This window comes from Rhinatrema bivittatum, chromosome 2 (assembly GCF_901001135.1).
Source record: "Rhinatrema bivittatum chromosome 2, aRhiBiv1.1, whole genome shotgun sequence".
In the NCBI taxonomy this organism is placed as follows: domain Eukaryota; kingdom Metazoa; phylum Chordata; class Amphibia; order Gymnophiona; family Rhinatrematidae; genus Rhinatrema; species Rhinatrema bivittatum.
The window spans coordinates 430,973,801-430,997,321 of record NC_042616.1 but is presented as its reverse complement, the minus strand read 5'-3'; positions in this window follow the sequence as shown (position 1 = coordinate 430,997,321).

Sequence of the window (23,521 nt, the reverse complement as noted above, 5' to 3'; positions counted from 1 at the left end):
GATTTATTTTCTCTGTAACCCCTGCATTCCAGTTGCTTTCATATTATTTTCTACAGAAAGATCTGCGCCACCCCCTTTTTCTGCCATTCCTGTCCTTTCTAACCAGATTAGAGCCCAGTACGGCAAACTGATTTTTATTCAGACTGCACGGTAGCCCCGGAGGCATGATTAAGTTGGTGAAGGGAAGTAGTGCATGTACATAACACTTCCAAAAGTATGCGCTCCAGTTTACTCCTTTTGGCCACTTGCACAAAATAAAGCAAACGTAAAGTATGTGGTTGTTTTTACTGTGCACACTTTATGCTAATTTCCAGAGAGAAACTACCTACCTACCGCTTAATTTACAACTTCATGGGCTACCTGAAAATTGCCCTCAATAAGGTGGAAGGTGAAGTCCTCACAACTGAAGTGTTTTATCATGATACAGGAGAGACATTCACCACTTCTGTTAAGTAGGTTGCAGAAACTTTTCCTCTTATCTGAAAGGATGGAAAATCAGCATTCAAAATTTTAGAAAACAAAGTTGTCTATTTTTCTCTAATCAAGCTATTAAACTGCTCCTCTTGTGCCTCAGGCAATCCTAAAACTCTAAGGCTTTTCACTCATAATTTATTCATCATTGTTTCTTTCTAATGTTGTAAATTAATGTCTTTAATCACAGCAGCAATCATGGATTTAGAGGTTTCTGTTGATTGTGAAGCTTGCAAAAGATCCCAGAGTATTTCTGTAACTTGTCCCTCTAATTTCAAAGTTTTGTTCTGTTATTTAACTTTTTTTCTTCTCAAGAAAATCAACCATTTTATCAACCTCAGCTTTTAAACTTTGAATTGCATATAACACAGTCTGAAGACCAATCAATCAGTATTTCAGTAAGTGTTTCCAAAATATCAGCAGAAAGGCCCTGGCTATCTAAGCAAACAGGAATCTGTTTAGTTTGATGCCTTACGATCACTGCTGTTGGTTCTTCTGTCAGGCCGATTCAGTAAAAGTCGCAGGAGAGCGGGCGAGCGCCCACTCTCCTGGCGCACGCACAGGCCACTCTCCTGTGCGTGCAATTCAGTATTTAAATGAGGGCCTGCAGTAAAAAGAGGCGCTAGAGACACTAGCGCGTCCCTAGTGCCTCTTTTTTGACAGGAGCGGTGGCTGTCAGTGAGTTTGACAGCCGATACTCAATTTTGCTGGCATCAGTTCTCAAACCTGCTAATAGCCACGGGTTCGGAAACCAGACGCTGGCAAAATTGAGCGTCTGGTTTTCAACCCACGGGCCGATTTAATTTATTTTTTTTAATTATTTTTTACTTTGGGACTTCCGACTTAATATTGCCATGGTATTAAGTCGGAGGGTTACAGAAAAACAGTTTTTACTGCTTTTCTGTACACTTTCCTGATGCCGGAAGAAATTAACACCTATCTTTGGGTAGGCGCTAATTTCTGAAAGTAAAATGTGCGGCTTGGCTGCACATTTTACTTAGTGAATCGAATGGGAATAACTAATAGGGCCATCAACATGCATTTGCATGTTGTGGGCGGCATTAGTTTCGGGGGGGTTGGATGCGTGTTTTTGATGCACTATTACCCCTTACTGAATAAGGAGTAAAGCTAGCGTGTCGAAAACATATGTCCAAACATGGGTTAACAGTGCACTCCGCCGGAGCACATTGTACTGTATCGGCCTGTGTGAGAAGAAGCAGGAGTCTGGATTGAGGTGGAGGGCACCCATGAGGCAGTACTCTGATTGGCTTCAACTACCTGTGGTCCCACAAAATAAAACCCCACCCCGAAAACTAGGATGTGGTCCACAGATCCAACGGCCAACAAAGTTTCCAAGATTAAGCTGAATTGGGGGCAGTGCAAAAACTAAACTTGTCAGAAACATTTGATCTCTCATGTTGAGTGATTGGGGTGGGGGGGAGGATGGAGTGCTGCATCGCCACTGACTTCCATGTGGCATTATTAAAAAATAAATAAATCCAACGGCACCAGCTCATTACACTATAGCACTGGGTCCTTAAAGAGCCACCGCAGCAAATCTACTAGAAGACAGCACCAGAGTTACCAATGATGCCAAATAAAGCAATGCTCAGATCAGCCCAAGGGCAGGAATCCATACTCCATACTCCATACTCCAGTTCAACTCAGACAAAGTCAAGAAACTCCAAGTCAAGTCTGTCCACAGTGACCATCTTGCTTTTCTCTCTCTTTTTTTTTTTTTTTTCAATTGGTTCATACAGTGCTGCCATAGCCATGTTCAGGACTCAAGTTTTTCCCACCGGATTTTAGTGGGGCCTTTACTCCGATATATACACTGAAATTTTTTCTCTTCCCTTTCTTCAAGTTCGACTTATCTGCTTCTAATGGCAGGGATGTAGGTTTATAATTGTTTGTACTCCACATCCTTGGCGAGATTATGATTGTTCATATACCTCCTAGGGAAGTAACTGTTTGCTATTAATGCCATTATCTCTTTCTGTGTTTTCTGGGTTTGTTATAGCTAAGTTACATATTTGTAGATGCTTGGTAACTTTGCTATGGTCAATTGGGCATCCAAATGGCAGATGGAATTTAATGTGGATAAGTGCAAGGTGATGCATATAGGGAAAAATAACCCATGCTATAATTACACAATGTTGGGTTCCATATTAGGTGCTACAACCCAAGAAAGAGATCTAGGTGTCATAGTGGATAACACATTGAAATCGTTGGTTCAGTGTGCTGCGGCAGTCAAAAAAGCAAACAGAATGTTGGGAATTATTAGAATGGGAATGGTGAATAAAACGGAAAATGTCATAATGCCTCTGTATCACTCCATGGTGAGACCGCACCTTGAATACTGTGTACAATTCTGGTCGCCGCATCTCAAAAAAGATATAATTGCGATGGAGAAGGTACGGAGAAGGGCTACCAAAATGATAAGGGGAATGGAACAGCTCCCCTATAAGGAAAGACTAAAGAGGTTAGGGCTGTTCAGCTTGGAGAAGAGACAGCTGAGGGGGGATATGATAGAGATGTTTAAAATTATGAGAGGTCTAGAACGGGTAGATGTGAATCGGTTATTTACTCTTTCGGATAGTAGAAAGACTAGGGGGCACTCCATGAAGTTAGCATGTGGCACATTTAAAACTAATCGGAGAAAGTTCTTTTTTACTCAACGCACAATTAAACTCTGGAATTTGTTGCCAGAGGATGTAGTTAGTGCAGTTAGTATAGCGGTGTTTAAAAAAGGATTGGATGAGTTCTTGGAGGAGAAGTCCATTACCTGTTATTAAGTTCACTTAGAGAATAGCCACTGCCATTAGCAATGGTTACATGGAATAGACTTAGTTTTTGGGTACTTGCCAGGTTCTTATGGCCTGGATTGGCCACTGTTGGAAACAGGATGCTGGGCTTGATGGACCCTTGGTCTGACCCAGTATGGCATTTTCTTATGTTCTTATGTTCTTAACTTCATTTTAGGACCGTCCACGTTTTTGTGAGAAGTGACGGAAGATACCTCAGCCCTGCCTGAGAGAGTTTTGATGAAGTACGTTTCAAAGAGGCCTTTCTGACTTGGGGAAAGGATAAAGGATAGCCTGCTCTCTCATTCAGGTATTGACGGTAAGACCCAAGGAAGGAATGAACCCTGCCCCAGGGAACTGACCTGTAAGAGGGGGGATGGATTTGCTGAAAGGGATGGATTTTAATTTTTATACTGAATTTTGGACTTGTTGCCGTGTGGTACATTATCAGCCTTTGTGCCAGAGTTTACGGACTTTGCTTTCATCTGATCATCAATGCCAGTAAAGACTTTTTATTATTGAACAACATCTTTGGAAGCAATCTGGAGATATTTTTGGCATGACAGGTTGGTGAAACGAAGAGCCCCAGTGTTCAAGAAAACCACTAAGGACATTAAAATACTGTTTCACCACCCACCCACCCCCCGTCCGCCTGTGCAGGAACCCTAGAAGCTCATGGGGCCATGCCTGATCCATAATGCTTCCAGGGAGCCCCTGTGCCCAAGTGCTAGCTAGGACAGAGGTTACATAACATATGTCTTACAGAAAATAAAAATATGAAAAGGACAATACTTGTATTTTACAGCATTCCTAGGACCCATCCACAGTATGCAAAGAAAACTATATACCCAGTGATGTGGGGGAAAGCAAATACTTACCAGAACTGCCAGGAGGATTTGCCAGGGGTAAAAATCAGGGTCCCAAGAGAACCAACTAGAGGAAGAGGAGTAGGGATGTGATTCGGGCTTCGGACGATTGAAAATATCGGATGATATTTTCAAAATCATCAGAAATCGGGGGCTTCCCCAAAACAATAGGAAAACCCCACAATATTGATCATGGGGGTTCTCTTATCGTTTTGGGGGAGGGCGGGAAAAACGGCACACAAAAATAACCCCTAAACCCACCCTGACCCTTTAAAACTAATCCCTTAGCTTCCCCCACCCTCCCGACCCCCCAAAAAACTTTTTACAGGTACCTGGTGGTCCAGGGGGGGTCCCTGGAGCGATCTCCTGCTCCCAGGCTGTCAGCTGCCTCTAATCAAAATGGCGCCGATGGCCCTTTGCCCTTACCATGTGACAGGGTATCCGTGCCATTGGCCGGACCCTGTCACATGGTAGGAGCACTGGATGGCCGGCGCCATCTTGTGCTCCTACCATGTGACAGGGGCTGACCAATGGCACCGGTAGCCCCTGTGACATAGTAAGGGCAAAGGCTATCGGCGCCATTTTGATTACTGGCAGCCGATGGCCCAAGTGCAGGAGGTCGCTCCCGGACCCCCGCTGGACTTTTGGCAAGTCTTGTGGGGGTCAGGAGGGTCCCCCAAGACTTGTCAAAATCCCCTTGTGGTCCAGCGGGGGTCCGGGAGTGATCTCCTGCACTCGGGCCATTGGCTGCCAGTAATGTCACTCAGAAAGATATTGAACAGGATCGATCCCAACACCGATCCTTGCAGCGCTCCACTTAACACCACTCTCTCTTCAGAGTAAGTTCCATTTACCATCACACATTATCTTCTGTCCCTCAACCAGTTTGCAATCCAGGCCACCACCTCGGCACTCACTCCTAAGCTTCTCATTTTACTCACAAGCCTCCTGTGCGGGACTGTATCAAAAGCTTTTCTGAAATCCAAGTAGATGACATTGAGCGCTCTTCCTCGATCCAATTCCCTAGTCACCCAATCAAAAAAGTCAATCAGATTTGTCTGACAGGACCTTCCCCTGATGAATCCATGCTGCCTCTGGTCCAGCAATTCTTCTGACTGTAAATAGTTCATTATTCTTTCTTTCAGCAGTGACTCCATTACTTTTCCCACCACCGAGGTGAAGCTAACCAACCTGTAGTTTCCAGCCTCCTTACTACTCCCACTCTTGTGAAGTGGGACCACCACCGCTCTTCTCCAATCACGCGGCACCACTCCCATTTCTAGGGATCTATTGAACAGGTCATGCAGCGGACCCACCAGCACATCTCTGAGCTCCCTCAGTATCCTGGGATGAACCTAATCAGGCCCCATGGCTTTGTCCACTTTCAGTTTTCCTAGCTCTTCCCATACATTATTTTCTCTAAACGGAGTTTCATCTACTCCACTCCCCTCAGGTTTCTTGTTAACTAGCGAAGGTCCTTCTCTAGGGTCCTCTTTAGTGAACACCGAACACCGAATTTTTTTTGCATGTTATCCATTTCACAAATAGTAACATTTCACATGTAATTCCCTAAAAGCAAACTTTAATTCAAATTATTAATTAATCAACTACTGTGATGCAAATTCATGCTAAGAGGCTCAATAATTAATTTTGCTAAAACAAACGTGAAAGTATTTTTGCAGGCTAGATTTCATAAAAAAAAAAATATAACTAAATTTCAGTGAGAAGTACTTATCTTTTTTTTTTTTTTTTTGCCAGTACCCTTAGCAAAATTTCATGTGAAAGGTTGTCACTCAGCTCATTTGCATGAGTAGCAAACATTTGATTGAAATGGCCAAGAACCATGGGAAATTCCATGAAGTTAGCACATTGACTTCTAAGTGATCCAGAAGGCAAAAAATGTCCTTTTCTTCCGGGGATGCTGCAAACCTGCATCTACAAAGGGATAAAATCTGAGAGGATCACACAAGCAAAGCTGTGACTGATACTATTAATGACTAATCAGGAACTGCCCTCCCTGCAGGACAAATTGGAAAGAAGACAGTGTGCTGACCAGGATTTTGTGCAGTGCATGCAGAGAGAACAGAGAGGAGCTGCAGTGTGAGAAGAAAAAAAAAATCTTTTTCCTCCTCGCTGAACCAGTCAAGGATAAAGAGAAACCTCCACACCAAGTGAGAGTGGTTTTCCTCTTGTCAAGTGGGGGGTGAAAACTGAACACAAGTTGCTGAAAGACTGGAGTTTCACATGTAGTGCCTAGAGCCAGGAGAGTGGGACATAGCCGAACCAGTCTGAGTGCTGGGTCTGCCTCTTCCACTCATGGCGCAGAAAAAGAACAAAAAGAAAAACGGATCTGCGTAACTCCTCTAGTTCACATTAAAACAGCAGAGGTCTGCATCTAAAACAATAGCATCACATTTATTTTTCATCTTCTCCAATTATGCAGAGTGATTGTATTATTTGTAAAGGTTCATGGGAGTCTGGGACTTCCTAGAACCTAAGATGATCAGTCCCTCTCCCCACTTCATTGTTTTTTTGTCTTTATCAAAATAAGATTCAAACAATTATGAAAATGAGAGTTAAAAGAAAGGGTAACTACTCTTATTTCTATACTTTTGCCATTTGCGAGATCTTCCCTTTAAGAGGGAAAAAAACAATAATGGACAGACTAGTCAAGGCTCATGGCCTTTATTTTTATATTTCTGTGATATTTATATCACATATTTGAGTTCTGATTAAAAGAAAAAAAGAAATCCCAGCAATACATTCTTTGTTTAATTAATCCCAGGTAAATAGAGACAGCAAATGCCATGCAAAACTTTATATTGTGCTTTCATAATTATTGGACTGCTTGCACAACTGTAGAACATTGCTATTTGTTTTATACATTTTGTACATATGATCTTTCAGTTTCAAGACTTAGGCTCTGTCATTCTCATTAATGTGAGTTAATTTCAGGGATCATACTTCCTGCACTAGAAATGATTATCCAGTGCAAACTATTAGGATATACTCTGAGGTAAGTTTCGTTTTATGATATTTTTATTAAATTCTTTCAAAATTAAAAAATAAAGACCAAGGCAAAAAGGTTTCCAAAAATACTGACAACTTTTAAAAAGTACCTTTGGAAAATAAGGTTCTTTTGTACAGCTTAAAAAACAAAGGAATACTTAATAAGAACATGCCATACTGAGTCAGACCAAGGGTCCATCAAGTCCAGCATCCTGTCTCCAACAGTGGCCAATCCAGGCCATAAGATCCTGGCAAGTTCCAAAAAACTAAGTCTATCCCATGTTATTGTTGCTAGTAATAGCAGTGGATAATTTCTAAGTCAACTTAATTAATAGCAGGTAATGGACTTTTCATCCAAGAATTTATCCAATCCTTTTTTAAACCCAGCTACACTACCTGCACTAACCACATGCCCTGGCAACAAATTCCAGAGTTTAATTCTGCGTTGAGTGAAGAAGAACTTTCTCCGATTAGTTTTAAGTGTGCCACATGCTATCATCATGGAGTGCCCCCTAGTCCTTCTATTATGCGAAAGAGTAAATAACTGATTCACATTTACTCATTCTAGACCTCTCATGATTTTAAACACCTCTATCATATCTCCCCTCAGCCATCTCTTCTCCAAGCTGAAAAGTCCTAACCTCTTTAGTCTTTCCTCATAGGGGAGCTGTTCCATCCCCTTTATCATTTTGGTCGCCCTTCTCTGTACCTTCTCCATCACAACTATATCTTTTTTGAGATGCGGCGACCAGAATTGTACACAGTATTCAAGGTGCGGTCTCACCTTGGAGCAATACAGAGGCATTATGACATTTTCCATTTTATTCACCATTCCCTTTCTAATAATTCCCAACAGTTTAACACTGAATGTATACATTTCACTGTTATCTAATAGCAGATTTAATAGTTAAGGAAGTTGCAAGGTTTTATTGCTGGGATTCTAAACAATCATGTCTTGACTTTGGCCATTTAAGTTATAGGGAAAAATATCAAGTTATAAAACAGTCCCATACTGTAACAGTCAAAGCCCTTCTCATAAAATAGTTTAGTAAATATAAATATATAATTGTTTATTAAATATGTATGATGAAGTTGATAATAGTTTTTTTTTTCTGTTGGGCATGGGTAATTTTCAAATATATAAAAAAAAGAATCTGAAATAACTTGATAAGACAGGAAAAAGTTGAATTCATTCTTTAGGATTGATACTGTATGTTTTTGTTTTCTATAACATTAGAACACATGTGGACATTTCTAATTCTCTCATAGATAATAAAGGATAAATATGACCAGTAAAAGAGCACTTAATGGCACCTGTCAAGTACAGTATTTTCATGGAAAATTATTTTAGATTCTGAATTATAGGAATGATCAGCTTGGTTCATTGTATAACAAAATATAATTGTACAGTATGTAACATCTTTCATATATGCTACAGATTTGGAATGTACACTAATAAGGAACAAAGTTGAATCCTTCAATACAGCTGAAATATAATATTTAAAGATAAGATACAATTGTTTTACAGAATTTGATAAACTATGGACAATATTAAATCTTGAGAGACCTCTAAAACATCCTAACCATCAATATGTAAATCCATTGCCCCTAACATGTGACAGGGGCCGACCAATGGCACCGGTAGCCCCTGTCACATGTAAGGGCAAAGAGCCATTGGTGCCATTTTGATTAGTGACAGCCAATGGCCTGAGAGGGGGGAGATCACTCCTGGGACCCCGCTGGACCACCAAGGACTTTCAGCAAGTCGGGGGGGGGGGGGAGCAAATCTTGGGGGGTCAGGAGGTTGGGGGTTGCAATTAAATACATTTGAAGGGTTGGGGTGGGTTTGGGTTTTTTTTTTTTAAATGTGCCCTTTCTCCCCCACCAAAACAATAAGAAAACCACACAAAATCTCGTGGGTTTCCCTATCGTTTCGATGGCTCCCCGAAACGCAACAAAATAGGAAATATCATCTGTATTTCCTATTTCATTGCAAACAAATGCACATCCCTAATATTTAGAACACTTTCCACTATTTTTCCTGGCACTGAAGTCAGACTCACACTTAGTTTCCCAGATCGCCCAGGAGCCCTTTTTAAATATTGGGGTTAAATTAGCCCCCCTCCAGTCTACTGGTACAATAGATGATTTTAATAATAGGTTACAAATTATAACTAATAGTTCTGCAATTTCATTTTTTTAGTTCCTTCAGAACCCTGGGGTATATACTATCTAGTCCAGGTGATTTACTATTCTTCAGTTTGTCAATCAGGCCTACCACATCTTCTAGGTTCACCGTCATTTGGTTCAGTCCATCTGAATTATTACCCATGAAAATCTTCCTCGGAATGGGTATCTCCCCAACATCCTCTTCAGTGAACACCAAAGCAAAGAAATCTTTCCATGATGGCCTTATCTTCTCTAAGTACCCCTTTACTCCCTCGATCATCTAACAGTCCAACTGATTCCCTCGCAGACTTTGTTTCGGATATATTTTAAAAAGTTTTTACTGTGAGTTTTTGCCTCTGTGGCCAACTTCTTTTCAAATTCTCTTAGCCTGTCTTATCAAGGTCTTACATTTAACTTGCCAATGCTTATGCTTCATCCTATTTTCTTCTGTTGGATCCTTCTTCCAATTTTTGAATGAAGATCTTTTGTCTAAAATAGCCTCTTTCACCTCACCTTTTAACGATGCCGGTAATCGTTTTGCCTTCCTTCCACATTTCTTAATGTGTGGAATACATCTGGACTGTGCTTCTAGAATGGTATATTTTAACAACGTCCATGCCTCTTGCATACTTTTTACATTTGTAGCTGCTCCTTTCAGTTTTTTTCTAACCATTTTTCTCATTTTATCAAAGTTTCCCTTTTGAAAGTTTAGCACTAGAGTTGTGGATTTGCTTACTGCCCCCATCTAAATGTCTTTGAATATTGCTGTTTACTGTCTGGAAAACTGATAAGCATGGTGGTAACCTGCACAGTACAGCAGATACTAGCATAAACTTGCTCAGCAGCCTGGATGGACCAGCTGGTCCTTTTCTGCCATCATTTCTATGTTTCTATGTATTATTAATGATGACACCTAGATCCTTTTCCTGAATGGTGACTCTTAATGTTGAACCTTGGCTTATATTGTATAGCTATAATTTAGGTTACTCTTCCATAAATGCATGACTTTGCACTTGTCCACATTAAATTTAATTTTCCATTTGAATGCCCAACCTCCCAATTTTGCAAGGTCCTCTTGCAATTTTTCATAATTCTCTTGTGATTTAAGAACTTTGTATAATTTGGTGTCATCAGCAAATTTGATCACTTCTCTGGTTGTTCCCATTTCTAAGTTGTATATAAATATATTAAAAAGCAATGATCCCAGAACTGATCCCTGGGGCATTCCAATATTCATCATTCTCTATTGGGAAAATTTACCATCTAGACCTACTCTCTGTTTTCTATCTTTTAACCAGTCCCCAATCCACAATAGGATATTGCCACTATCCTATGACTTTTTAATTTCCTAAGAAGTCACTCATGAGGGACTTTGTCAAATGCTTTCTGGAAATCCAGATAAACTATATCAACTGGCTCACCTTTATCCACATGCTTATTTACACTACTATTTGAAATAGTAATACAATATGAAGTTCATAAAGTTATTTGGCTAGATGGATAAACACATGTGGCTAATTTAGCCAGGATATTCAGCAACACGGCCACACCACTAAATAAACCTAGATAGCTCTTAGGCCTGGATACATCATTCCTTGCAGAATGATAAATCCTGTGAAAACGGGGGGCGGGCCTGTGAAAGCTGGCTCCCGGCTTCCACATCGAATAGCACCACCATGAACGGTGGTGCTAGTCAGAGTGCTACTGCCGACGATAATGTTAGTAACATTATCACTGGCAGCGAAGACACCACCAATTCTACCCCTCCCTGCCCCGACTCCTCCCCTCCCCATCCTGACTCCTCCCCTTCCCCTAATTTGCATTCTATAGCATGCTAAAAGGCCCTTAGTTAGCAAGATAAGGTAATCTGGCTAACTTTATACCTGCTCAATATTTTTTTTTTTTTGTTTTGTATACCGATATTCTGGTAACAATGATACCGGTTTACAGCACAAGTATAAATAATATCACATAAAATCTAAAGTACAAAAATATGTAAATAATAGAGTTTAAAATTAAGATAAAAAGCAGATAATTTATTAAAATAAAAAAATAAAAATATATAAATCAAGCTTCATAAAAGAATAACAACATTAAAAAGGCCTCATTTTCTGATTCATAGCTGCTCCATTCGTAAATCGTTTAAAATGCTTCTTCTCCAAATGCTTGTCTAAATAATCAAAATTTTAAATCTCTTTCTTAAAAGTTTGAAATTAAACTGTAAGCTTAATTCCATTGAGTTCCATAATTTCAGCAAAGCCAAAGATATCGCTTTTTCCCTAACTTTACTCAAATGGGTGGACCTGGGTGATGGAATAGTTAGAAGACATTTATTTGCTGAATGTAAGTTACGCTGTGGAATATGAATATGTAGCAATGCATTTAACTATTCTATTTTATCATGATATAATGATCTGTGCATTAGACAAAGAACTTTATACTCTATTCTATATTTAATCGGTAACCAATGCAAATCTATCAAAATTGGTATAATATGATCATACTTTTATTTTTCCAGTTAGGACCCTTGCAGCCACATTCTGCAATAACTGAAGAGGATTCAAAGCAGAGAAGAGGTCTCAGAGTACTCAAGGGAAGACATAAGAGGAGAGCGTTGCAATAAACTATCTTTGAAAAGATCAATGTCTGCAACAAGGTCCTAAAATCATTAAAATATTAAATACTCTAAATATTGCTATTTATCCAGCTAAGGGCCTGATTCATAAAGGCATTTCCCATAGACACAGAATTGGAGAAATGCCTTAGTGAATCAGGCTTACCCCCTCATTTATCAAAATGCGTTAAGGCATTTTCGCGTTTGTTAAGTGCTTATCGCATGCGAAAAGCCCTTAACGTAAATCCAAAAAAAAAGGAGAAGTTAGAGGTGGGCTTACTGTTTTGTGAAGCCCTATTGCACAGCTTTAATGCTGATTTTAGCTACAACATTTTCAGGAGCATTAAGCTGTGTGATAGCTTGTGTTATGGCTAATCACCTGTTGTGATGTGGTTGAGTGAGAGTGAGTGAGAGAGAGAGAGAGAGAGAGAGAGAGAGAGAGAGAGAGAGAGAGAGAGAGAGAGAGAGACTAGCCATGACACCATCACTCTAGATACATATTTATATCTCTATGGGAGGCCCACCTAGTAACTCGAGGTGAGGTTTAGGTATTAGTGTAGGGGTTAGGGGGCCACTTTGACATTCAAAGTGAGACATATAAACAGAACAGTGCTCTCTTGTGAAGATTTGATGATCTTCGGAGTGAAGAAACTCACCCAAAGATGAGATTTGTGCAATGTTCTCTCAACCTTGCTTGATGGACTCTCTATCTGGGTAACATCAAGTTAGGTTGAGAGAACACTGCACAAATCTATAGTGCTATTTATAAAGAGAGACCTATTCACCCTATTAAACTATGTTTTCTCTCTCTCCCCCTCCTCCCCGCCGCCCCCCCCCCCCCGAGAACGGCTGTAGTTGTGTGTGATAATGTACTGTGTGTTGTGATTTTGTCTATGCAATAGGTTTACAATTTGCCTAACCATGCTCATTTATGTTTTATCACGAGTACTATTTCTGCTATATTTATAGCATTTTGATGAATCTAGGGGTCCGTTTATAGCAGCGACAACAGAAGTAACTTGCCCAAGGTTATAAGGAGCAGCAATGGGATTTGAATCCTGGTTTCCCTATTCATAGCCCGCTGCTATAATCACTTCACTAGTGATGCCAAGAGAACAGCAGAAGCACATATGTATTAGTACACATATATACATTTAAAATCAAAGAAAATGCATGAATACTAAAATATAACTATTTAAATGATTTAAGATAATTTTTTAATTCAAATAACTTTCAGTGCTTGCCCGTTTGCTCAGTGGCAGTAATGTGCACTGCCATGCATTAGGATCTGGGTTTTATCCCTGGCTTAGGTCTTCATTCCCAGTGCTTGCGATTGAAGGCTCATGATGCCAAATTCCATCCCTGGTTTTCACTAAACTGAAAGACCAAAGGGGGAGGAGGAATCTGCCAGGTCAAAAAAAAAATCAAAATGATTAAAATTGAAAAGTCACAAAATATTTATATTGGAAATATTTTTTTACCTTTATATTTTTCTCATCCTACAGTTCTCTGCTTTGAATCCTCTTTACTTATTCCTTTTCCATCTAGCACTCAACCCTTCTTCCTTTCTTTTATGCCATTTGCCCTTCTGACACTTATTCTCTCTATCACATCACTTCTCTCCATCTTTCTCTTCTATATTACTCTCTCTCTTTTTTCATTGAAAACCTCTTTCTATCTGCCTCCTCTCCATCTCTCCAGACCTTTTATAATGCTGCCCCATCCATCTCCCCCTCCCAACTCTGGTGTTATTTCTCTAACTTCCACTTTCCCACATCAGTTTCTCATCCCCGTAACTCTTCTTACTTTTTAGTCTCCTTATTTCTACTTCTTGCTCTCCTACCATTTCTCCAACTTCATTGCTCACCCTTCCCAACCTATATTTTCCCTTTCAGCATTTTTCACCCCCTTCTCAGCTTTTCTCCTTTGTATTCTCCTCCCTCCTGCATTGCCTCCTCCATGTTATGATCCTCCCTTCAGCCACTGCCTCCATGTTACCCTGCCTCGTTCCCTTGTTCCCCTCCTGATTTTTCTCTCTCTCTCTTCCTCCCTTGCCAGGCTCCAAGCATCTACCTTCCGCTCCCTCCTTACTCTGCTACATTCTCTGACTTCTTCCCTCTCTTATCTTTTCTGTTTCCCAGTTTCTTCCCTTCCTCTTCACTCATTTCCAGCCGCCATCAACCTCCACTTTCTTAGTCACCTAGCTACTTTTCCTCTTTCCTATCTGGTACCTTCCCTCCTGCCCAGATACTCTAACAACTTGAAGAAACATTTAAAAATCACCATTGATAAAAACATTAGATTTTCAATAGGTCAAGTGTGTTGGTCTTGGATGAATGATTGCATGCAAATGTGTGACTGAACCTCACAAATGTTGCCATAGAATCTTCTGACCTTTGACAAAATCTATCCTTGAGCTGCCATAGGAAACCAGGGGTCTTGCTCATAATACAGCAATAATGTTGTTATTGACTATCAGGATTAATTCTGTTTGTGTCTAAGTTAATTAGCAGGCAACAGGTGCTATTGCATGCAGGAAAACTATGATTAGCTCCAGCAATGGAATAATTAACTATAAAATCTGTCATTAGTTTTCCTGTTTTCTACACGAGAAAATAAAGTAACATGTTTTTACTGTGCAACAGCTCAAGAAACAGTCTGGCAAGCAGAGCTGACCCTAAAGGTGTGCGGGTTGTGTGGGTCCAAGTCAAATTGGCTGGGTTCACCACCATCCTTTCCCCAGGGATGGTTCTATTAGCAAGTGCAGCAGATACAGAGGCCACTTTACTGTAAGAAATGCACGAGACAGGTTTCAAAATATGCGGAGAAAAAAATGTCATAACAGCTACCGAGGTAAAAAAAAACAACTCTAAAAAGAAAGTTTTCCCTTGAATATGGGTCAGCTGAAAATTGCTGTATTTCTCTGCATGTGCTTAATTACTTCATTCCTGCAGATTGTGTAGAACCCCCAAACCATCCCATGCACAATAAAAGTTCTGAAATCTTTTCTTTCCAAGTCTCCCATTATGCTCAAGCCCATAAAGCAGCAGCCCAGCAGCGTCTTAAACTACCTAATATCACCATGTAATACTTTTCAAAAACAATCATCTCGGTATACAAAGACACTCTTCAGCAACTAAATTAGTTAACAAAAAACAAAACAAAACAAAAATCCCACAGAAAAAAACTCATTAAGTTCCTTCCATAGGAACAAACGAAATCAAAATTTTTTATTTTATTACATGAAGTTATAAAACTACAGGTGTAGTGCAATCAACTGAAGAGGCATAATTTGTAAGTGTATTCTGTCCATAGAATATTCCAGTAGCTAAGGATCACAAGGCGTACCTTGTCTACTCAATTTACTTCCTGATTCAATACCATAGATCCCTCTAGATCGCTGGCTTCCCGTCACTACTTTGTAATTCAAAATCCTCTGTGCTTATTGCATGTTTTCTTAAGTTACAGTTTTTGCTTCCACCACCTCCACTGGAAAGTTGTTGCTTACATTCACTGAAGAAACATTTCTGGATATTATTTCTGAGTCTTTTGCCTCCCCTTCCCTTCTCCCACTCCAGCCATATCTTTCTAGCGCATTCCTTTCCCTGAAAAAGTTTGAAACTTGTGCGTTATCTATTTATTTATTTCTTTTACTAATTTCATCTTTATTCATTTCAATCTCATAACATAAAGATTATTTACAGAAGAAATATAATATTTGGCAATTACAAGAAGTAACACATTTAAACAAACATATTTAACACAAACATTACATAATCTAGTCCATGTAATAGGGGACTCTAAAAGAGAAGTCAAATAAAATAAGGATATTTCTAAACGTCAAAAACAAAAAAACAGAGGAGAGGAGAATATACATATAAAGGTGAATTTTACAAGTCCAGCAGGCGCATTAGTCATGGGTTACGTGAATAAGTCGGTTCGTGTGCACCGATCGTATTTTAAAAAGCACCCAGATACATGTGTAAATGCTACAGCGTGCGTATTTCAAAACTGTAATGGACAGCCGGTGGTAGGAGCACAAGATGGCGCTGTCCATCCATTGCTCCTACCATGTGACAGGGGCCGACCAATGGCACCGGTAGCCCCTGTGACATAGTAAGGGCAAAGGCTATCAGCGCCATTTTGAATCCCGGCAGCCGACAGCCCGAGTACAGGAGATCGCTCTAGGACCCCCGCTGGACCACCAGGGACTTTTGGCAAGTCTTGGGGGGTTCAGGAAGGTGGGGGGTTTTATTAATTAATGATACGTTGCATTAGTGGGGGTTCACCATATGTTTTGGAACCCCACGAATACAATGAATAGGGACCTATATGTTGCAGATTGCGCATTCGTTCAAAACGAATGCACATCCCTACAAATCTACATGTTAGAAAAGAAAACAAATGTACAAGGAAAAAGAAACCAATTTGGTTCTCAAAAGAGGTGGCTGCAAAAATTAAGGAAAAATTCAGGAAGTATAAATTCAGGAAGTATAAAGGATCCCAACAAAAAGGAACACAGAGAACAATACCTGGTGAAACTGAGGGAGATTAAGAAAAAAATCAGAAAAGCAAAAGGTCAAGCATAAGAAAGGGTTGCCAAAGAGAAAAAAGAGGTGACAAAACATTTTTCAGATATATAAGAGAAAGAAGAAAAGTCAGAAGCAGTATAGTGAAATTGAAAGGTGATGATGACCAATGTGTTGAGACAGACAAGGAAATCGCAGAAATATTAAACAAATACCTCAGTTTGGTGTTCACGAAAGAAGAACCTGGAGAAGGACCATTGCTAGTTGACCAGACTGTAGAAGCGAATGGGCGAGACATAACTCCTTTTCGAGAAGAGTATGTATCGGAAGAGCTAGGAAAACTGAATGTGGACAAGTCCTTGTGGCCGGATGAGGCCACAAGGACTAAAAGGATACTAAAAGAAATCAGAGATGTCCTGGTGGGTCCACTAAATGATCTGTTCAATAGATCCTTGGAAACGGGAGTGGTGCCTCAAAATTGGAGAAGAGTGGCTGTGGTCCCACTTCATAAGAGTGGTAGCAGAGAGGAGGCTAGAAACTACAGGCCAGTTAGCCTCACCTCAGTGATGGGAAAATTAATGGAGATGTTGCTGAAAGAAAGGATACTGAACTATCTACATTCAAAAAAGTTACTGGACCTGAGGCAACATGGATTCACCAGAGGAAGATCCTGTCAGACAAATCTGATTGATTTTTTTTATTGGGTGACTAGAGAATTGGATCGAGGAAAAGCCCTCAATGTCATCTACTTGGATTTCAACAAAGCTTTTGATACCGTCCAGCATAGGAAGCTTGTGAATAAAATGAGAAGCTCTGGAGTGAGTGCCAAGGTGGTGGCCTGGATTACAAACTGGTTGACTGATAGGCGACAGCGTGTAATGGTAAATGGAGCCTACATTGAAGAGAAAGCTGTGTTAAGTGGAGTGCCAATGGGATCGGCATTTGGACCAGTTCTGTTCAATATCTTTGTGAGTGACATTGCAGAAAGGATATATGGTAAAGTTTGTCTATTTGCGGATGACACTAAGATCTGCAACAGAATGGACACACCTGGAGTAGAGAGAATGAAAAGTGATTTACAAAAGCTTGAAGAGTGGTCAAAGATTTGGCAGTTGGGATTCGATGCCAAGAAGTGCAGATTCATGCAGCTGGAATGTGGTAATCCAAAAGAGCTGTATGTGATGAGGGGGGAAAGGCTGATGCGCATGGACCAAGAGCGTGATCTTAGGGTTACAGTGTCTGGCAATCTGAAGTTGTTTGCTAAAGCTAGAAGACATCTGGGCTGCATAACCAGTAAGAAAATGGAGGTGGTGAGGTGATACCCTTGTACAGGTTCTTGGTGAGGACTCACCTGGAGTACTGTGTTCAGTTCTGGAGCCCTTATCTCAAAAGGGATAGGGACAGGATGGAGGTGGTCCAGAGAAGGGCTGCCAAAATGGTGTGGGGTCAGTATCATAAAATCTATGAGGAAAGACTGAAGAATCTAAATTTGTATACCCTGGAAGAGAGGAGGTGCAGGGGTGATATGATACAGACCTTCAGATACCTTAAAAGGTTTTAATGATGTACAAAGATCAAACTTTTTCCACTGAAAAGAAATCAGTAGAACTAGGGGTCACGAAATGAAACTCCAAGGAGGATGTCTTAGAACCAATGTCAAAAAAACTATTCCAGGTAGATGCCTGGAATGTCCTTCTGGAGGAGGTGGTGAAAAACAAAACAGTGATAGAATTCAAAAGGGCATGGGATAAATATTGTGGCTCCCTAAAGGCTAAAGGATGCAAATGAAGAAAAGAGTGCATGGGATAATTTGCTGGTGCAATGATTACTACCCTTAACCAATAAGTCTTGATGCTGTTGATTCAACTCCGTCATTGCTCTCTGTTCAACAGCAGGGGGAAAAGAGGAATTGGATTCATACAGCAACTAACAAGGGCCCTGATTTTTATGATCTGGGGAAACAAATAAGTATGGGGGTAACTTGCTGATGCGGCGGTTACTACCCTAAATCAATAAGCCTGATTCTTTGATGCAACTCATTGCTCTCTGCTTCAACGGCAGGAGGAAAAAGAGAATCGGATTCAAAAAACAACCAACGAGGGCCCTGACGTTTACGGTCTAGGAAACTGAAAAGCATGGGGTAACCTACACGGTGCAGCAGATACTCCCATAAGCTTACTGGGCAGACTGGATGGACCATTTGATTCTTTTCTTTTCTTTCGTCATTTCTATGTTTCTATGTTATATGCTTGCATGGTATAAAATTGGCTGTGCGCACAATTTTATATGGACATGCACATGTGAGCACAAATGCCACCTCTACCATGTAAGTGGGGAGATTTTAAAAACAAAATGCAATAGCCCTTTTTCCCAGTTTGTTCCCAGTTCGCCTATTTAACAGATTGGACTTCTTAACCCTCCCTATTAATTAGCCTCCCTTTTACCCTTTTAACACCGATCGTTAAAACCCCGCTGACTCACCTAGTGTTTTTTAATACTTACATGCCGTCCATAGCAGAAATAAAGTTATGCAGTAGGGGACCCCAGTGCATGCTTGTGCATGTAAATAATTATGCACACATTTCAAGACAATTTCCTGGAATGCCCATGCTCCACCCATAACATGCCCATGCTGTTGAGTGTGTTAAAGAGAGATTCTAGTCAGGGAGGTGACTGGTGTGTGAAAGAGACTGGTTGGGGATATGATTCATGTACGAGAGACAGAAACTAGTCATGGGAGTGTTACTGGTGTGTATATGTGTGAGAAACAGAGAGACAGGTCATGGATCATAAAGGAGAGGACCATGAGGAAAGAGCTTCAGCAGCTGCTGCTGCTTGCTATTTGCTACTAGCCTGCAAGGGAAAGGAATAGGAAAGCTGTTGGAGAGAGTAATTTAAGGTGGCTTTTTTAATTCTTTTTCTTGATTTAGTGCCATTTTAATTATTGTGTATTATGTGATGTGTCTACTGTTTTGTAATATTTTATTGGTGTTTGGAGAATTTAAATAATTTTTATGAGTTCTTAATTGTTCTAATCACAGCTGTTTTTAAACATTTATTCTGTTTAGTAGTATAGTTTTTCAATTATTATTATTTCTGGGGGGGGGGGGATCAATATTGCATTGACTTGTTCTGTTTTCTTAATAGGAGGTGTATTCTTATTTTATTTATTTAAGATTTTTATATTCTACTATGTGGATTACATTCAGTTACTGTAAGTATTTCCCTTTTCCCAGAGAGTTTACAATCTAATTGTGTACCTGAGGCAATGGAGAATAAAGTGACTTCCCAGGGTCAGAAGGAGTGGTTTCCTGGTTCATAGCTCACTGCTCTAACAAGTAGGCTACTCCTCCACATGGTGAAAAGTGTTTGGTTTAATATTTACAGTGTTGTTTTTTCATAGCTAGGTTTGTTACTGTTTGAGTGTGCTCCATAATACAGATGTAACTGTGCAAATTAGTTTTTGTGATTATTGCATATCCTGGGAGTATGTTAGGTGCTATATTTCTGTTTCCATTTCTCCAGTTTTGCACTGCAGTGCATGCAGAGTTGCTTTTTTGGGTTTCCAGACTGGTTTCTATCTCCTTATTTGTAATTTGTGGCCTTTCCATATTTGGTGAAGTTCGGTTCATATTGTGTGACCAAGATGAGGTATTTTACACCTCCTACTGACCCTACAACACCGCTCAAATACAAATTGCTCACAGTGTTTAGAGATCTCGGAGTCACCTTGGACAAGGAATTAAATTTTAAATATCAAATGAACACACTGATAAAAGAAGGTTTCTACAAACTACAAATCCTTAAGAAACTCCAACCCCTGCTACATCCTCCAGATTACCGGACAGTGCTACAATCCCTCCTCTTCGCCAAGTTAGATTACTGCAACGCTCTCCTAATAGGTCTGCCCCACTGCCACCATCAAGCCCCTCCAGCTCCTCCAGAATGCAGCCGCAAGATCACTAACTAATAGCAAAAAAAACCAGATCACATCTCGCCCCTACTCAAACAACTCCACTGGCTACCCGTCCCATTCAGATCTCAATATAAGATCCTCATGCTCATCCACAAAGCAATCCACAATGACAAGACCAGATGGCTCCAAGAACCACTGCACCCCTGCAACCCTACAAGGAACCTCCGCTCATCCAACACAGGTTTACTTACAACTCTCTCCATTAAGAAAGTTCGGGGGTCACGTGATGCGGTGACGCCGAGTAGACGTTCTCTGCTCCAGCTCCGTGCCTCGCCCTCCTGAAATCGGCTAAAATCACCGTCATCCACTGCTAACTATTTGCTCTACTAAAGCAGGTATACACCTCCATGTCGATAGACAATTTTATGCTTAAAGGCGCGACCGCTATGCCCCTCCGGGGAGGGAAACGAGAAAAAGAGAAAGTGAGCGCTGCAGGCCCCAAAATGGCCGACAGCCTCGTGCGCCCTGCCACGCCAGCATCTCCGAGTACCTCTATAAATAATGCTGACTTAATTTCCAGCGTTACTAGTGCAGTGGTTGCAGCGCTGGACGGGAGGTTTACCGATTTGTCCACCGAATTCCGGGAGCTCAAGACCTCTTTCGGGGAACTCGGCCCGAGACTCTCAGCAGCCGAGACTCGCATCTCTACTTTAGAGGATGACCTACAAGCAGACCGCAGCAAACTACTGAAGTTGGAGCAATCTGTGGCGGCTCAAGCTGAAAAAATCGACGACCTCGAGAATAGAGCGCGACGCAACAACCTCCGTTTCGCCGGGATCCCGGAAGAGGTAGGAGATTCCAACCTCGAAACTATGCTGGAAAAATGGCTACCGACTGCGCTAGGTATAGACAACCAGCAACAGCCCCTTCAAATTGAGCGAGCCCACCGTATAGGCCGCCGACGCGAGGGTGATCAGAGACCCCGGATTATCATCGCGAAACTTTTAAATTGGTCGCAGAAACTGAGAATTATGCAAGCCTATCGGGCAGGTACCTCGCTGAAATATAAGGAATGTGAAGTCCGTTTGTTCCAGGACTTTTCAGCGTCCTTAGCGCAGAAGAGGAAACAATTCAGCCCGTTATGCACGGATCTATATAACAAAAATATCCGTTTTCAAATGGCTTACCCTGCGATTCTCAAATTCAAACATGGAGGGAAAGAGCACTCTTTTACGGAGCTTGAACCTGCAAAAAATTACATAGCTGGCATCACAACATGAGGCTCTAGCTGGGAGGGCTACATATTTCATACTAGCCTGGCGGTTTCTGCATGGCAGAGGAGGTTTAAGACGTGTTCAATGGTTTCCTTTTTTTTCGACGGAAAGATTTCAGGTGCTCGGGTTGGTTTGCTGGCCCCAAGATTCTTGCACTTGGCTTGTACTACGATCTTACCGGCCAGTTTTGATGATAAGGTAGAACTGAGGGGGCCCTACAACTGAATGGCAGGAAGAACCGGGCAACGGATTTGAGCCTTATACCTTTATACACGAACCTTTCATTTTGAATATACCCTCGGACTTTGGGACCACTAACGCACGCAGCAAGATCTTCATTCACTGGTATGCACCACGGAGGTTTTTTTTTGGTTTGGGACAGTTGCCACCCTCACAGAGGGGGATGAACGAGATGGACATGGACTTGTTTTTTATTTCTTTTTCCTTCCCTCTTTCCTTTATAAGTTCATGGATATCCAGATATGTGTTGGGGATATATTGACACGCTGATTTTACTATGTTAACTTTTTTCAATTATGCCTAACCTCCTCTTACTCTGAGCCATACAGGAGGGCGAGGTCACGACGCATCGAACACGTGACACCCGTATTTCCTTTGAGGAAATAACATAACGATGGTACGATTTGGGGGGATAGAGGGGAGGGATAAGGGGGAGGGAAAGGGAACAGGGAACTGTAACAGTGCGGGGTTTGTAAATTTCTTTATGCAGGTAATGTCCTGGTATGTCGGCCTCCGTTTTCCAGTCCTGGGCAACCAAGGGCTTACGCCTAACCTCCCAGTTATTTGAACCGGGTTCAACTCAGATGCGCAGTTTTTCCGCCCTACAAGACTTATTTGAGCTCCCTACACATGATTTTTACGCCTATTTACAATTAAGACATTATGTATTAAATGAAAGGTCCCACTCTATCCCAGATTCTCAAAGGCGACAGTTGGAAGCCATGTTTGGTATTAACCTGAAGTCCAGGGTTTCAAGTTCACTCTTTTCCAAGGTTTTGAGTACCCGCCTAGCCACAAACGCACATATTGACATCAGTCTCCGTTGGTCGAGTATCCCTTCATTGCAAGTTACTCCTGAAATGATTAAGACTTACCTGGGTAATATCAAGGATAGCTCTGAAAATGTAGTTTTACGTGAACTCCAATTTAAATTTATCTGGCAGATCTATTTCTCTACGGTGAGAGCGTATAAAGCAGGTCTCTGTACATCCCCACTTTGTCTGAAATGTGGTCTTGAACCTGGTGACTTTTTTCATAATTTTTGGGCTTGCACTAGAATTCAAGAGTTTTGGGGAACTATTCAATCTATGTGTTCCCAAATATGCAAATGCGCCCTCCCACTGACCCCAGACATTTGGTTATTAGGGGGGGAAGCTCTTACACAGATAATAACGGCTCCATTGCAGGCTCTATTTGTAAATAAAGCGAGTTTACTGGCTAAACAAACTATATTAGCAAATTGGACTTCACCCGAAGTTCTGCAGATCAACCATTGGGTCAGGAAAATGATTAAACTTGCCATGTTTGAACAAATGTCCGCCAAAGGTGCTCCAGCTCGACAAAAAGAACGAATCACGGCTGTTTGGTCTAGTTTTCTAGCTCTCTACCAATAACCTGGTTGCTGGAAGGTTCCAGCATTCCTAGTAGTTCATTGACACAACAGGGAACAGCACTGTCCACTCGATATACTAGCTTTACAGACTCAGTTTGTTTGATTATCTGCTTAAGTACCCTTTACTTGTGTATCAAGTACCTTGATGACTAGCTCTTTTTTCTGGCTAAGTGTTGTGCTCGGGCATGTTCCCCGAAGGACTTACAAACCCAGTAAGTGTAATGTTACCTGCACTG